This window comes from Danio rerio, chromosome 14, assembly GCF_049306965.1.
Source record: "Danio rerio strain Tuebingen ecotype United States chromosome 14, GRCz12tu, whole genome shotgun sequence".
Taxonomy (NCBI): Eukaryota; Metazoa; Chordata; class Actinopteri; order Cypriniformes; family Danionidae; genus Danio; species Danio rerio.
This window is the reverse complement of record NC_133189.1, coordinates 31,643,428-31,660,745: the sequence shown is the minus strand read 5'-3', so window position 1 is coordinate 31,660,745 and position 17,318 is coordinate 31,643,428. Positions and strand designations below refer to the sequence as shown.

General features: G+C 34.7%; 1 protein-coding gene across 9 annotated transcripts in view; it reads left to right on the top strand.

The window, feature by feature from the left end:
* Window positions 1-4,779: 4,779 nt before the first annotated feature.
* The window catches only part of pcdh11 (protocadherin 11), a 331,728-nt gene continuing 319,189 nt past the window's right edge, over window positions 4,780-17,318 (top strand). For 4 of the 9 annotated variants that reach the window (XM_073921879.1, XM_073921877.1, XM_073921883.1 and 1 more), the window contains exons 1-2: window positions 5,183-5,306; window positions 7,294-7,330. The gene's annotated coding sequence lies outside the window, so the exon portion shown is untranslated. Of the gene's footprint in view, window positions 4,917-5,182; window positions 5,307-7,293; window positions 7,331-17,318 lie in introns of those variants that run through there. The other 5 variants (XM_073921878.1, XM_073921884.1, XM_073921881.1 and 2 more) reach the window with 2 other exon arrangements.

The following is a 17,318-nucleotide window of genomic DNA, read 5'->3' as shown; positions in this document are numbered from 1 at the left end:
GAGTGGTGCGGTACAGTTCGGTGTGCTTTTATAGCCGTTTCCACTGTCAAAAGGTACCTGAAATTGAACCGTACCATACGTCTTTCTGTGTACCCTTTGCAAAGGTTACCTAGCATGACAAAAGATTACCAAAAGGTGGAGCTAGACTCGCAGCTGAAGGCTATTAGTTTCCAAAGATATGCTAAGCAGGAGAATAAAAACAAAGAAACCAACATTTTTAAATACACAGGGGAGACATTACACCATAACAATATATACATATAACAATGAGCCATGGTCAACCTGAGCTTAAACAAATTTTATTGTCGTCTTGATGAACAGCCACAAAGCCAAGAAGAAGAGCAGAATCTACCCTGTGCACCCTAATTGTTTACAAGGCCGTCTAAAGTGCGAGTGATTTCACTTTTTCGAGAGAGCTCTATATCTGAAATAACAAACTTTATGAGCTGATCATAAGAATGTGAGCAGGATTATAGTAGTTCTTCTGACTTCTTCTAATGCGAGAGTGAAGTGCAAAAAAACAAACGAGAAGCCCAACAAAACAGAGGAGCAAATGATTCTTTCAGCAACCTTCTTTCAGTTTTGTGAGAAGTGCTTCTCATGGGATATGTGAACGACCCGTACAGTGAGAATGACGTTGTCTGAAACGTTCTGTCATATGCCACGCTAACCAGAGGACCATTGGTACCACATCTTGGCAGTGGAAACGCAAGTCTAATAAAGGTGACCCGTACTGACCAGTATCATACTGTACTATTCAATGGAAATGTACCATTAATTTTTTTTTTTTTTCAGTGTGATTGACTACTTACACTGTTTATACTACAAAATAGTGTAAAATAGTGCATGCGATTTGGGACGCACCTCAGGAATAGGACTGGTCATCCCTGTTCTAGTCTGTTCACGAAATTAATCTTGAAAAATGCGAATGTTGTTGTATCACTGCAAAAACTGTGATGGCAGTGGCTAATACACAGCCATATTGCAGTGCTATGAGTGTGATATTATATTTATGCAACAGTTCAACATCATTATTGTGTAAATAAACATTTTAATCTGAGAACCTAAAAAGCCCTTAGTCTGATGAACTACTTTCTTCTAGTATACACGTCTGAACAGTAAAAGCTGCTGCTAATTTAAAAAATGTCACTTTAAAACTAGCAGTTAAATTATTCTCTTGCATGATATAGAGTATTGTAATGTTTTGGTGAAGACAACATAGAGGATCGTGCTCACAGATCAAGATTGTAAGGCTGAACAGCATAAAACAACATTCTACAGAGTTGTCCCTGCATTTCACTGCTGATCCGAGTATTCACATTAAGAGATAAAAGCTAAAGCAAGCAACTGCTTTGTAATATTAGATACAGAAAAATAAAACACAAAAGACAGAGATTGACTAAAGCCTGTTTCCCACTGCAATTTCAGCCACGAGTTGATCATCTGAGACAAATTTGTGAAATCCTTAAGATTCCTTTAAGGATAAAATCTGGTCTCTGATTGTTGGTTTGACATGTTCACAGACAGCTGCTTAATTGCTGTTGCGATAAGATTTTCTTGCAATGTGACTTCAGCGTCAATCCAATGCTGTATCCAAAATCCCCTCTATACCCTCTTTCACTATTCCCTATACTTGAAGTAGTATACTTGAAGGATGCCATTTTATTTGTGTTTTGCTGTATGATAAATCCTTTAGAAGGATTCGATTTTCAACTTCTTGGTCAGACCCTGTGATAGTTATTGAACACTTAACGAGCTGTCTATTCGTAATGAAACAAAGACATTTTATTTCTATCTTATACTGTACAAACAATACTTTCCTTTTAAAGAAAATACTGCATTTTATTTAGAAACTTACACCAATAAGATTTTACTTTAGATGCCATTTTGTGGTCAGACACAGAAATAAATTTTGTGCACGAACTCTCACAGTGCATTATGGTGGTTGTTTTAGCTGTTGAGCGTATACATGGGCTGTAGACTCATTATTGCTGTACATTGAGGGATTGATTGAGTGCACTTCATAATATCAACTATAGGTTTGTACAGCATTAGAAATGGCTGCTCCCTAAAAGGTGCACTTTTTGATGGTACGGGGCAATTTCAGATACAGCCGAAGAACTAATAGCAGAATCTGATGATGCAATCAGCGTTATAACTTTTAACCAGAGCGGGGACATGTCAAAACTGCTTTTTTGGTTTGATTATTGAGGCACACTTGGTGGAAAATTGCCCCTACAGTTTATTTATGATTGTCATGAGGTATCATGACACAAGATAGTGAAAGTGTCATAGACGGATGACATTAAACTCCGGGTGAGATGTTTTGTGTGTCTGTGGCTGCATTTCAATTCATTTTTTATGCTCTTTACTCAATAACTTCCCTTTGTTTCCTTCCCTTGGATGTATTGTACATCATTGATTACGTTACATAAGTGTCCACTACTGGGAGAACATCTGAATGAAACTGGAATGCTCTAAACTCTTGAGCACTTGAGAACTACATTGTTGTGATATCACAATTGCATTGTTTTCTGGGACTTAGGTGCTGTTGTAGACATGTGAAACCAAAATGCTCCCTCTGTCAAAAATGAGGGATTGAAGTTATGTCCATGTAAACTTCTTGTGTTCCCTTGATGAAGTGGAATACACTTTAAAATAGTAGTGCGAATACCCAGATGGAACAGGGGAAAGGATATTCGCGAGAGCATTTCTAAAAGTGGAGTAGACAGCCTGTGATTACGTCTTTGTCATTCAATCTGACATTATGACATCAGAGATCTTCGAGTGTGACATAGGAGATATGTTCAGCAGTTTGATGTGCTAGCATTTAGGAGTTGTGCTTTAGTGTGTAATTTACCTAAATTTCTGTAAAGCATTAGAGTAAAATTTCCACTACAAGCCTGTATAGCCAGCTTGGTTAAAAGGTTGGTTCTTTTTTCTCAAAAAGTGGACTTTTTTGCAGTTATTCGCCTCATTTTCTATTAATCTTTATTTATATAGTGCTTTTACAATGTAGATTGTGTCAAAGCAGCTTAACATAGAAGATTATAGTAAATTGAGTTCAGTTTTTAGAGTTAAAGTTCAGTTTTGTTCAGTTCAGTGTGGTTTAATTTTCACTGCTGAAAATTGAAGAGTAAAATTATGAGATTTTTAATAATACATTTTAGTAAGATTTTAAGCATTATTTTAAGATGTATTAGCTTATTGGAAGGTCATCATTATAAACACACTTTTTGACATATTACAATAATTTTTTCTTAAGATTTAGATTAAAGAAATATTAGTAAATAATTATTTTTAAAATACTTTTTTTTTACATCATATATCATATAAGAGTCATATAAAAAGGAATCTGTCATTTATTAGGCAAAAAAACTGGATAGCACATTAAACTTTCCTCAGTCAGAATAATAATAATAATAATAATAATAATAATAATAATAATAATAATACTGTAAAGCTTCACAATTTGTATTGCCTCGCTTGTAAAAAAGTACCTTTGAAAAATCATGGATAACAACTATAGCCAAATTAGTTTTCAAATTAATTATAACATGGCCTGCTTTTGTTGCTTTACACCTGTTTATTAATAACTTTTTGTTTCTAAAATAAAGATTTAGAAAACAGTCACTTGTAAAATATTTTCTTTATTTAAAAACAAAACTGCAGCGAAAGATGGCTTCACTTATGTCAGATTGTATGTTTTCTTGCACAGATGGATGTTGGACTCAAGAAAAATAATTGTTTGCATTGGCCAAAACATATTTACTAAAGTTATAACAACCTTTTTCGATGGGCTATTTTCACAATTTACTATAGCATAGCAGTCAAAACAGGACAAATGAGCTCACAATGGGAACAAATTCTGGACACTTGTCAGTGAGGGGTGGGTCTCTCGAACCATCTGAACTCACTCTGGCGGGCCTAAAGTAACATTAAAACATTTGCTCCTTTAATCCATTCATTCATTTATTTATTTATTTTCTTCTCAGCTCAGTCCCTTTATCAATCTGGGGTCGCCACAGCGGAATGAACCGCCAACTTATCCAGCGTATGTTTTACGCAACGGATGCCCTTCCAGTTGCCACCCATTCGCACTCATACATTATTGACAATTTAGCCTACCTAATTCACCTGTACAGCATGTCTTTGTGGGGGAAATCAGAGCACCCAGAGAAAACCCACGCTAACACGAGGAGAACATGCAAACTCCACACAAAAACGCCAACTTACCCAACCAGGGCTCGAACCAGCAACCTTCTAGCTGTGAGGTGATTGTGCTACCCACTGCGCCATTATGCTGCCCATCCTTTATATCTAATAAAGTTTAAAGTTATAGGTTATTAGGCTACAATGTTTTTTTTTCCACCATTTTGTAACATCAACTGTCAAATACCATAAACGTGGTTTAATATACAAAGTAATTTTAATAAATAATATAAATCTAATTTATTTAACAATAATATTAACAAACAACAACATACTAAGCAATTATGTAAAATACATACATAAGTAAGTTAAATAAATAAGTTTGTAGACCTATAGCATAATTTAATAATTTCCAAATAGCCTATGATTTAATCTATAGGCTAATATAGCCTAATAAAATAATAATGTAAAATTCTATCCATTCCCTTTCGTTTCAGTTCGTTTCTTGAAATTTTCCCTTTATGAGCAAAGCTTTTTGGAACACAAAAATAGCTACTAAACTACTTTCTTTGTTGTTTTTACAGACATCCCAAGTTGGGAAAAGTCATTTCCGGGGGATATAGAGTTGATTTGCGGGAGGTTGCTGGAGAGTGGTTGGTGAGTGAGAGACTTGTCTGAGTAGGGTCGTGTGTGCGTGCGAGAGTACCTGAAGAGCGGTGGGGGTGAGCTGCGTGCGACGTAACGTTACCTGAAGAGCGGTGGGGGTGAGTTGCGCGCGACGTACCTGAAGAGCTGGAAGGGATGCGGTGGAGAGGGTGTGCGAAGTATTTAAGGGCCGGGCTGGAGACGCACGATTTCCGGGAGATTATCATTCATTTTGCGGGCATCGGGGAATCTCTATGCGGTATACTCCCGCAACTTCCGGGAGACTTGGGATATCTGTTTCTCGGTCTGACCGATTTCCCCAACCACAAACAACCCAAAACATAACATTTTGAACTTAGCTTGCAAATCACTTCCTGTTTCCTCCGTCTGAATTTCGCGCCACCGCAATGACATCATGCCATGTGCAGTAAACGGTTTCTAAAAGTTAACATCTTGTGAGCATGTTCCTTTGTATGCAGGTGTGCGAATGTTGTCAGCGATTACATCAGGTAAAACACTAACTATACTTATAGTAATTAAAATACGATGTTTTGTTGTTATTTGAATACGCAATGAAAATATATCATGGCCATATCGAGCCCCTGTTTAAGGTTTTGATGGTCTCCAACACATAAAGCGTTCGGCTGTAATAAGTTACATTGTGAGTTTGAAAAATCAGTTCGAGTCATCATAACATATGTTAAAATTGTATAGTTATGATTTTGAGAGGCTGGAGCCCCAGGCCTTAATAAATCGTTAACTGAGGTAGTTAGTTTTATATCCACACATTCAGACTTTCTTCTAAATATAGACTACTGTATTTTCAGAAAAAAAAGTATTATATAAAAATTCTAAATAATGAAATTGTATTAGCAGGCAATGACTATCAAAGTACAACATTGTTGACAGTCAATTGAATAGTACTAATGTTGTTTTCATGTCATACTTTTGTCTAAAATCATATGAAATATTCAAAAGTATTATGACAAGCAATATATGGAGCATGTCAGAAGTTGTCACTAAATGAATGTACAAATATAAAACCATCTTTACCTCAATATAAATCTATATGTGCACGCACATTAAAACTCTCTGTGAGAAACCAAAAATTAACCTCCAATATACAGTATTACCACAAGTAAATGTCATTAGCTGCTAATCCTTTTGAAATTTAGCTTGATAGATTTGGTCACCGTTCAATTGTGTTTGTATGGAAAATACTCATTTAGACAGTGCTATAGAAAAATATTTTTGTTTCATTAACAAACAAACAAACTAATAAATAAATATGCATAGGCAGGTTTAATAGTAAATAGTGACAGATTTGCATGTGTAGATGAGCTATCTTTAAGTAAGACACAGAGTAGATTTGCATGTGACTTCTAGAAGTGCTGATGTTTTTAAACAAACTGGTCACACCATGAAAATAATTATACAAATTTAGGTAAATGTTGCAGGTCATTTACATGTTACATGGGAGTGAGTCAATTATGGGAGGAACACTTCAATGTAGTGCTCCTACAAAACACATAATAATGAAGCCATTTTTAGATTTTGAGCTATGTTGATTAAACCAACAATCAAGCTTGCATTTGCAGGACTCTTGACAGCCACTGTACAAGCTTTGTTTACATGTTTGTCAGACACTAAAAGGACGAGGCAAGGGGAGCCAAGAAAAGTGCCACAATCTCATCAGCATTCCGGAGAGCTGGCTAGTCATATTATCCCTGATAAGGAAGCCTAGAGTAATTGGGAAAGATAAATTTTTATTTCGGCCATCATTATCTCCCCCTCCTTTTTGTTAAGTTTTAATTGTAATCATTTCCTCCCCAAAATATCATTGACTTCCATATTGTCTAATAGGTATCTGCAGCAAGATCTGAATAATATTAAGGTGTATGAAAAGGGAGACAGGGGAAGAAAGACTTGTGATCAGGAAAATTAAATTGATTGTGTAGCTGGATGGGAAAAAGCACACAGGGAGTTTTAACATTTTATATTGCATTTATTTTTAAAGGATAAAGTAAATTAAATGCTAATTCTGTTATTTTAAAATGCTACATTCATTGTTCAGGTTATTTTTATGCTGCCAGTTTGTCAAAAGCATGTTATATAAATTGTAGACTGATGTTTTTTTTTTAAAGGACATGTTTTGTTTTTGCTGGAAAATATAAATGATGCTCAAGACAAAATTCAAAAATATAATACAGAAAAAAAAAAAAAAAAAGCTATCCTATACTTTAATGGCAGTCTGGTATTCAAAGAAAAAGATATATAGTCTCTGACAGCTATGCTTTTAATGACCCCATCTGTCAAAATAATGCTGGTGGATTGCAGATTTTATGTAAACATATCAATATCACCATGCTCATGTTTAACTGCTGTTTTCTTATTACTTTTATTTGTGATTTAGCTTTAATTATTATTTTGTTTTTGCTTAATTTAAGAAAGCATTTGTTCTATATTTGCTTATTCATGTAAATCTATTTTTTACAGGATAAAGAAAGTCATGGAGGTCTGGGATGATATGAGGGTGAGTAAATGATTTTTTTTTCATTTTTGGGCAAACCATCCATTTAAAGAAACAAATACATAACAATAAATGCACTTTAAAAAGTGAATCAGGTTTCAACTAAATATTTAAAGTTATACACAATTTAACTTAATAGTTTTTGTCAGTTTGACTTAAGTTGATATGACTAGCATGGTTAATTTGATTCAACTAAAAAAATTAGGCAGCAAGATTTTAACGGTGTATACTCCATTTTATTGTATTTATTCTTGTTAAGGGATAAAGTAAATAGTGCAAATTCTGTTATTTTAAATGCTACATTTATTTTCATAAGTTAATTGTTTTTATATTGTCAGTGCAAAAGCATGTTACGTAACTTGTAGACTGATTTTTTTTTTAAAGGACATCTTATGTTGGTGGAATATATAGAGTAAATGATGTTTAATATAAAATTCAGAAAGATAATACAGGAAAAAAAAAACTATGCTATATTTTAATGACAGTCTGTTAGGCAAAAAAAATAATTGATCTAACTATAGGCTAAGACAGTCATGATTTTAATAACCCCATCTGTCAAAACAATGCTTGTGAATTGCAGATTTTATGTAAACGTATCTATATCTCTATGTTCAGACTTAACTGCTGTTGTCTTATTACATTAATTTGTGATTTAGCTTTAAAAGGCATGCATTCTACATTTGCTTATTCATGTAAATCCACCGATAACACTTTATTTTGATGATCTATTTGAGTATTAGTAGACTGTTTGCTTTATATCTGTTGATACTAGGGATGTAACGGTATCAGAATTTCACGGTACGGTAATACCTCGGTATGAATGTCACGGTACGGTATTTATTGAATCATTTACAGGAAAAAACAAAACTTATGAAAATACTCCAAAAAAGTGCCAAAAGTGTCAATGACATACATATAAGCCATCTATCTGTAAGCTTTGAAACAGGAACTTCAATTTTAATAACAAAAAAATTTTAAACCATGTAAAAAAATTAAGTTTCTATTTAGTAGTGTTGAAAACTCATCACATTCAACATTTAATCACTCACTTAGATAGAGATGGGTTTAAAGGAAAATTATCATATAACTATAATCTGGTAAAAGCTGGTATCTCTGGGTATTCACAATGTCCCCTGCAACAGAAAAAAACCCTCTCATTTGGGACTGAGGTTTCTGGGACAAGAGAGATATGACTTGGCCCAGGTTGACAGCAGTGGGTAACGTTGTGCATTGTCTTTCCCCCACTTGAGAGGACAAACCATGAGTAAGATAGAGGTCTCATATCTGCATCAATCTGAACAGTGTGCTGTGTTTCTGCAATCCCCATGACTGATTATTAGTCGTATTCCCCAACTTGCAGGCACGTGCACACACAGGGCTGAACCTGTGCAGTGCACATGCCCTTTTTAGTCTTGGATAGAAAGTTACCTTCCAAAATGATCAAAAGTGCCCCCGCGACGCGACATACCCTCCGTCCCGCTTTACAGTACGCGCGAGACAACACAGCTGATCAGAACGCGCGCGACAACACAGCTGATCAGAATGCGCGCGACAACAGCTGATAAGAACTCGCGCGACAACACCGCTATTCAGTATGCGCGCGGCGACAACACCCGCTTTAGGGTTTTCCAGCTCTTTTTCATCCCTGCTTCTAGCAGCACACTCCATTTCCACATTACTGGATCTGTAGCGACAACAGACCGCAAGGGATTATGGCCAAGCCTGGGTTGATGGGAATTGTAGTTTTCGCTACCTCCCGTTCGCTTCATTCGCCTGAGCAATTTTTCTCAGAAGATCTATAGTTTTACCGAGTCATGCGACTAAGGTAATATCGAAAAAAAATTAATATTGCAGGATGACGGTATTTACAATACCGTTACATCCCTAGTTGATACTGATCCTTCAACAGACATTTAACTGACTATAAGAAACTTTGCAAGTACATGTCAACTTAGCCTAACCCTAACCTCAAACCTAACCCCAACATAACAGTCTACTCATAATCTAATGAGAATAAGTTGCCATGCAGATGCAATGTTACTTAAATTCAACAAACAGACCATCAAAATAAAGTCTGACCAATCAGTATTTTATTTTTCACACAATAAAGAAAGTCTGTGATGACATGAGGGTGAGTAAATGATGACAGATTTTTATTTTTAATTTTGGGCAAACCATCCATTTAAAATAACAACATGTATCAATAAACACTCTGTAAAAAGTTAATCAGGTTTCAGCTAAATATTTTAAGTTATACAACATGTAACTTTATATGTTTAGTCATTTTAACTGATATAAGTTGAGATGACTAAGTTAATTTGATTCAATAAAAAAAGGCAACAAGATTTTTTAAAATATCAAAAAAAAAAAAAAAAAAATACCCACTAGAACAGGGTTTATATACTGACTTGTGTACATTATACTGAACATTTCCAACAACAATCTACATTTTTAGCCAAATCTTCAATTGCAGCACCTGTTAATGTGTCATGGGGTGGAGTGTGGTGCTGCTGCGGTGGGCAACTAATGTAATTGGTTTGTGGCCAAACATAACACTGGTAACACTGACTCCTGCTGCAAGCCTATTCATTACCTCATCCATGAACATGAGTCCCGTCAGATTTATTTCCATCAGCTTTGGAAGTGAGCATGACAACTCCCATGATTCCACCGTCCTTCACCTCATCATCAAGCTAGGCTTTTGTTATTGTTTTGGATAAACAACCGCTAGCAACAAAACTTACACATTGTGCCTTTAAGCTATTAGTTTGCACATAAATATTTTGTCATTATTTATGTACCCTCATGTTTCAAACCTCAGCTGTTACTGTATTATCAAGTCACTGAGCTGAATTTAAATTTGAACTCAGCATTGACTACTAATTAAAATTATACCATTCAAAATAATACTAACCTGACATTGCTACTTTTCTCATGAAGTGGGTGGGCAAATGTTATCTTGCTTTTATCATATGCAAAGTAGCTTTTCAAAATAATTTCTCATTGATTTTCCTTGGAAAATGTAAGTAGTCATACTGGTTTGGAAAAACATGAGGTAGAGTGTTTTTTTTTTCTTCTTTTTTATTGTTAAGAATTTAAACCAGAGCTTCCATGCATGTACAATTAAAAACAATACCAGGTTTATATGACTAGTGTCATTAATCACTTCAGGGGTAGCAAATGATCATAAAAGTCATGCCAGGCTCTGCGTGAGTGCTTTGGATATGTCACACCGTATGAGCAAAATTTATCAAGGTAGTTAAAATCATACCAGTCACCTTCGACTTCACCCTGCTGAAATATGCACATGTCTGGAGGACACTATGTAAAGCACAAGAGTGGTAAATTAATTTTAGATTGCATCTAGAGGACTACCTGGTAATTCTGCACCAAAAATAACTTGGAGGCACTTGAAAACCAAGAGATCAGATCCTCAGTAGGATTGAGATGGAACATCTCTCGTAAAAACCTGATTACTTGGGCTAAGTCAACTTGTTGAAAAGGGTTGTGGAAAAGAGGATTGTTTTGACCTTTCTCACCTCGGCTGTATACTCATTGCACTAGGTACACATACACATTGAATGAGGTTACTATGGTGAACTACACGTTTTTTCCCAGTACATGACAAATGAAACGGGCATGAAAAGCATTTTCCCACATAGAAAGGGTGCTTTAAAGAGGGAAACCAGTTTTTGAATATGCTTCAGGCAATATACAGCGGGAGGAACATTTTTATTTTAATTTTTTTGTGGAAGCAAGGGGGAAGATCTTCCCTCAGAAAACAAAAAAGACCATAAAAATGAAACGGTGTGAAACATTGATAAGGTCATTCATTCATTCATTCATTCATTTTCTTTTTGGCTTAGTTCCTTTATTAATCTGGGGACACCACAGCGGAATGAACCACAAACTTATCCAGCACATGTTTTTATGCAAGCGGATGCCCTTCCAGCCGCAACCCATCTCTGGGAAACATCCATTTACACTCATACACTAAGGACAATTTAGCCTACCCAATTCACCTGTCCTGCATGTCTTTGGACTCGGGGAAACCAGAGGACCCGGAGGAAACCCACACAAATGCAGGGAGAACATGCAAACTCCACACAGAAAAGCCAACTGACCCAGCCGAGGCTCGAACCAGCGACCTTCTTGTTGTGAGGCGACAGCACTACCTACTGCACCACTGCGTCACCCTTACAGTATATAAGATCAAGATTTTATTATTAAACTTTCAACTACACTGTAAAAAAATCCTGGTTGCCTTAAATTTTTAAGCTGAATCAAATTAACATTATGGGTTCTATCATACACCCAGTGCAAAATGGCGCAAGGCGCGACGCAATAGTTGTTTGCTAGTTTAAGCTTGGCGCAAGAGTTGTTTTGATGTTTTGATATTTTTACATATGAAAAATTATTAAAATATTAAGGATATATATATATATATATATATATATATATATATATATATATATATATATATATAGGATATAATAAGGATATATATAGGATATCAATATAAAGGATTAAAATATTACAAAACATTATTTTCTAGCCTACATAAATATTAAAACCATACTTTCATGCCTTCTTCATCTCGGGAGGCTTTTTCAGTTAATTCATGACAATTTTGCTTTTGTATAATGTTATTATTATTAGCAGTATAATTTATTATATACATAATTACATTTGTTTTATTAAAAACAAGCTTAAATTTGTCTGCCTGTCAGGTTTTAGACCATATGGGGCATAGCATGTCTATTAGGAAATTACTCAGGTTTTTGAACACACTTCGTTATTATTGTTCATTTATTCATTTGCTGGAAATTAGAACTGAATTTAGAAATAGTTTTGAAACAAATATGTGCGCTTAACAAACAAAATAAATTATTTATAGGCTAATTGATGTTGTGTGCGTACAAGATTATCCTATCTACGAGAGCGAAAGTTAAAAATTTATCTCTCATTCTCGTGCTGTAGATGCTCTGTTTAACTGTTGTCTTTCTAGTGAAATGCTTAGTTTATCCACTTACACTTACTTTACGTCATGTAAATAGCAAATGCGCTTTGGCGCGTCGCAACTAACTCTTAAAGGGAATGGAAGATGAGACTCTGAATGTTTTATTTTCAAAACACACCTATAACTCATTAAAAAAATAAGCTCAACCCTATTAGACTATGCGGAACGGCATGGTGTGTTGCTTCTTGCAACATTGTGTTGCTTCTTGCAACTTTTTTACAGAGAAATGTCCAGTGACGCAAAAAAAAAAAAAAAAAAAACATTAATGTGAACCATTAATGTGATTGTGGAAATATTACGCTGGTTAATGAAATTAATGCATCAGTATATATATATATATATATAACCAATATTGTTAAATAATAATGAACAATGCATATGTTGAAACAACCATTTACATTTGACGTTGTTTACATGTCTCTTAAATCTGTCATAGTGTAAAATTATACTTGCTCACACATATTTTTTAAAATGACTAAAGTCACTTTATTGTATATGTCAGTAGATGGCAATGTCATTTTTTTAAAGGAACACTGTGTGTGAGTCTTGCAGTCTGCCAACACTGTTTTGGTTGTAAAGTGCTTGTGACTGCCTACTGACTAAAAATTTCATGCTCATTTGCATGATTCCATCATCTTCATGAGACTGTAAGGCAATAGTTTTCAAAAACTTAAACTATGAAACATGCTTTCAGTAGGTATTTTACTGTGGTAAAAGAGTTTTGAGGTGATAACATAATACATAGTATTGTGTGAGAAGTTCTATATATCTTTTCTAATGAAATAGTCTTTAATTGATCCAGGCCCATAATAATAATTTACTTTAAAAATATGTCACTTTTGTTCATGTCTGTCTGTCTGTCTATCTTACTGTCTATAAATATACACTGCTCAGAAAATGAAGGGAACACCTAGACAACACAATGTAACTCCAAATATTCAATTTATATGTATTTTTTAATATATATATATATATATATATATATATATATATATATATATATATATATATATATATATATATATATAAATGTTTCATGTTTTTTATTATTGATGCCTATTTAAACATGTCCCATATGTCTTTAACCCAGAAACTATATCAAAGTATTACTAACATTGAATTTACATTGAACCGACAAACAGAAAGGGAACTCCTTCAGTCCACCACACATCACTGATCCGCAGATAGGGAACGCACGCTTGTATGAGTATGCAAATCAACTCTCGCTATACAGCGGGCACAAGAGTCCCATGCTAAAACACTCTAAAAAGGTCAAAACTGAAGGATGCTTCTGACCTTTGAGACCCGTGGGTCGAACCAGCAATACCTACGTACAGTACTTAACATTTGAGTGGGCAGGAGTTCAAAAATATCTCTGTGAATTAGATTACACTTGGCTTTCAACCCCCTGTTGTGTGAAATACTTTGTTTTTAGTTGCATTTGAATCCCTCCCTTCAATATGTCAACACTTTGATTGTTTGACAGCTTTTCTTGATGCATTTTTGCTTCAGTGCCATCATACTCTGTTTTCTCCAGTCTTTCCGGATCTGCCTCATGTCTCATCTGACATGTGCTCAGCGACAGTTCTCTGCTCATCTGCTATTTTCCATATATATATACAGGATTTGGCGATCTGCTTTGCAAGAAACAGTGTAAATATCCTTCACAACAAGTGATTCAGTGCCAAATAACAACTGTATATGGTGTCTTACCATGCAGACTGTTTCTCTGAAAATATCTGACTGGCAACAATTCTATTTTGGTGTCTGTAAAAGTTATGTTTTGCTTATAAGATTACATTTTGCTCAGCACAAATCCGTGATATGTTTCTTCGCCGCTTTCATCGCACCACATCAAATGATAATCTAAGGATTTGATAAAAACAAAAAACATGTCTGCTTTCCCCCCAAGCAAAAACATTTTTTTTTTTCTATTACATGTCATTTGACAAGTATTTGCTCCAGAATGCTGTCTCGTGAGATTAAGGAGGAGAAGTGAGAAATAGTCGCACCATCAAATCTAGGGCACTATTTCACCTGCTGAAGTCTGTTGTCCCAAAAGTAAAACTTTGCTCTTTGCTGTCTTGTTTTCTGCTATTATGTGGATTGAGGTAACCAACAAAAAGAAGTAACTAATGCAGTACTCCATTTACAGGAGAGCAGTCTAACGGTAAACACAAGTACAGAACAGATGCCAGTTAGTGTTGCATGCTGTGATGTTTGGTTTAATAATTTGAGTCCAGAGAGCCACGGTCTGGTAAAACCAAACAGAACTGACAGAATAAGTGCACTTTCACTAGTAATGAACAAAGCTGTGTGGGTGTCCTGAGGTGAATTCATAATGAACTGAAGAGTCAGAGAGGTGACTGTGACCAATGTAAAGGGATAGCAATCACTTTTTCAAGAAAAAGCAAGACTGAAAATTGGTTCAACAGAAGTAGAGAGAGCTGTCAAATGATTGCAGGAGGCAAACTGAAAACCACAGTGAATTATGTTAAAAGAGATTTAAGTTTTTAAAAGCGTGTTCGAATATAAGCACATAATTAATATGGCTGTCGGTCAATTTCCATCCGATTTGCTTGCGTTGGTGTTGTCACTTCTTATTTTGCTATATTCTGCCAAACATAAGAGAAGGTTTATAGGAGATAGAGCACAATCTTACACAACTGCAGTCATACCGCAGAGAGCACCGCAGAATGGGTGAGAGGTCAACACAGCAACAGTTGGGGAATGCTGCAGGGACGCACATAAAATTGGATCTGTCATTTCTGAAAATTGTAGAGTTGATTTGATCCTCCTCAGGCTAGACTTTGTGTAACTGGCGATGTCCATACAAGTTGATGAAGACAAATTACAGGTATTCTTCAAATATAAGATAGCACTAAAACACTTGCTTTGAAGTGCCTGTTTTAAAGTTAATGTGACTTGATGGTGTATTAACATGCACTGTGCACATTGTTAATCAACTGATTATACAGAAATAAAATAATCTTGATTATCTTGTTTTTTCCATAACTCATTAATTATAATCATCTGCGTTCACAGCGGCAATCCATCAGACATTGCTATGCAGAATATATATTAAAATAAAGCAATATGCCACAAAAGTGATTTGTTAGGCATGACAAAGGGGCTTTATAAAGCAGTTGCAGCAGAAATATGATAAAACACACTGATGTTTGACAACTGGTGTAATTTATTGTTAATAATAATCACAATAGACAATTGTGTCACCAAGTACTGTAATAAAGTTCATTAGTCTAGCTGTAGGTTGTTTACAGTTGGCATGTAGCTTTTTCTACATGGAAAGTCAAGGCAGATTGTTTCAAAACAAAAAAACAACAGAATCAATTAATCAAACCTCATCAAATTACTGAGGAATTTACTATTTATGTTGCATTTTGGCTGTGACAAAAACAGAAATCTGTAGATATTTGGGTAGAAAGGTAAAATCATGTTTTTTTGCACAGTCTTTGTCGTACATAAAACAGCCAATCTTAGTCCTAAAAATTAACCACATTTCTTTAACCAAACACTTTAATAATTGTAATGGATGATTAATTGAAATTCTATTAACCAAGTTGTACGATTTATAAATGTATTTGCTGACAATAATGAAAAGTCCTAATTAATTAAAGTACTTGTGTTGTAATCAAATGTGAAATTTTAATTGCGTTGAATAGATAATAGCAATCAAGGGGTGCAGTGCAACGAAAGATTTTCAGTACATAATTAAATAACATGCAATTTACTCTTTGGTCTGCTCCCACCCAAAGTTATTGTATTTTAAGTCGGGCATAAATGCATTGCAAATATTTGTATTATGTTTATAATTTGTTGCTTGACAGACATAGTCACTAACCTGTATGCACAGAAAACTGTAAAAATTATTAAGAAACTTGTATAATCTTTTTGTGTTTTTTTTTTTTTTTTTTTGTATAACGCTTTGAAGATTTGGAACTGTATATGGCTAAATAAATAGAACCCTTTTTAATGAACTCTGAACCACAGTTTTATACGTCCTTTGAACACGGTGCAACCAATCAAAATGCTGCATGTTCTAAGAACAAATTTACAACTCAAATCAAGCATACGGTAAGGGTGGCTTTTCCAGTTTTCTGCTCATGCAGGTCTAGCAGTTTTTTTGGCATCCCTACTGCAGGGTATGAAACATCCAAAATTTCTGCACTGAAGCTTGACTAAGAACCTTTTCCTCATTCTCGTGTCACATGTTTATCTGTTCAAGCTGTCAGTACCACATGCTGTGGCCCAGCCTAACATATGTACAGCATTTACAGACATTCTTCTTCATCTTTGTTCACAGGTTTTCTCCATTTTTTTTCTTTCTTTTTTTCATTTGGATGTCTTAATCAATGTGCAAAACAAACTTTACACAAAGGGAAAAAAAGGTGTTGAGAGAAGTGTGACATTTCAGTGCAAATGGGGTGTGGATTTTAAGTCATCCACGCATAATGTAATTTTAATTGCAATTTAAGCACATATTATAATCATTTTATTATTATTGTTTTTCCATTTTATACATTTATTGAACATTTATTGATTACAATGGACTAGTAATGAAAGCAAACCTGCAAAAAAATACTGTAATGAATTAGAATTTGTCAACTGAGCATGCACATATACACAACCCCTCCCCCAACTGAACACAGAATCCCATTTTCTTTTTGTGTATTCGTACTGCATATTGCTAATTTCTTCATATTCTGCATAATATAAACACTGTAATTTATAATATACCAGTCTTAATTTGCACCTAATTATGGTTAGTATTGTTTATTTCAAATATCCATGTGAAGTTGCATCATTATTTTATCATACACAGTCTTAGTCACAGTAGATTTGGCTGGAAATTCCCATTGAAATGGAATGAAAATAAATACTTTTTATGCATGCTGTTCACTGCAATGTGCAGATGTGTTTTAATATGCATTCATAAATGCATACATGCAT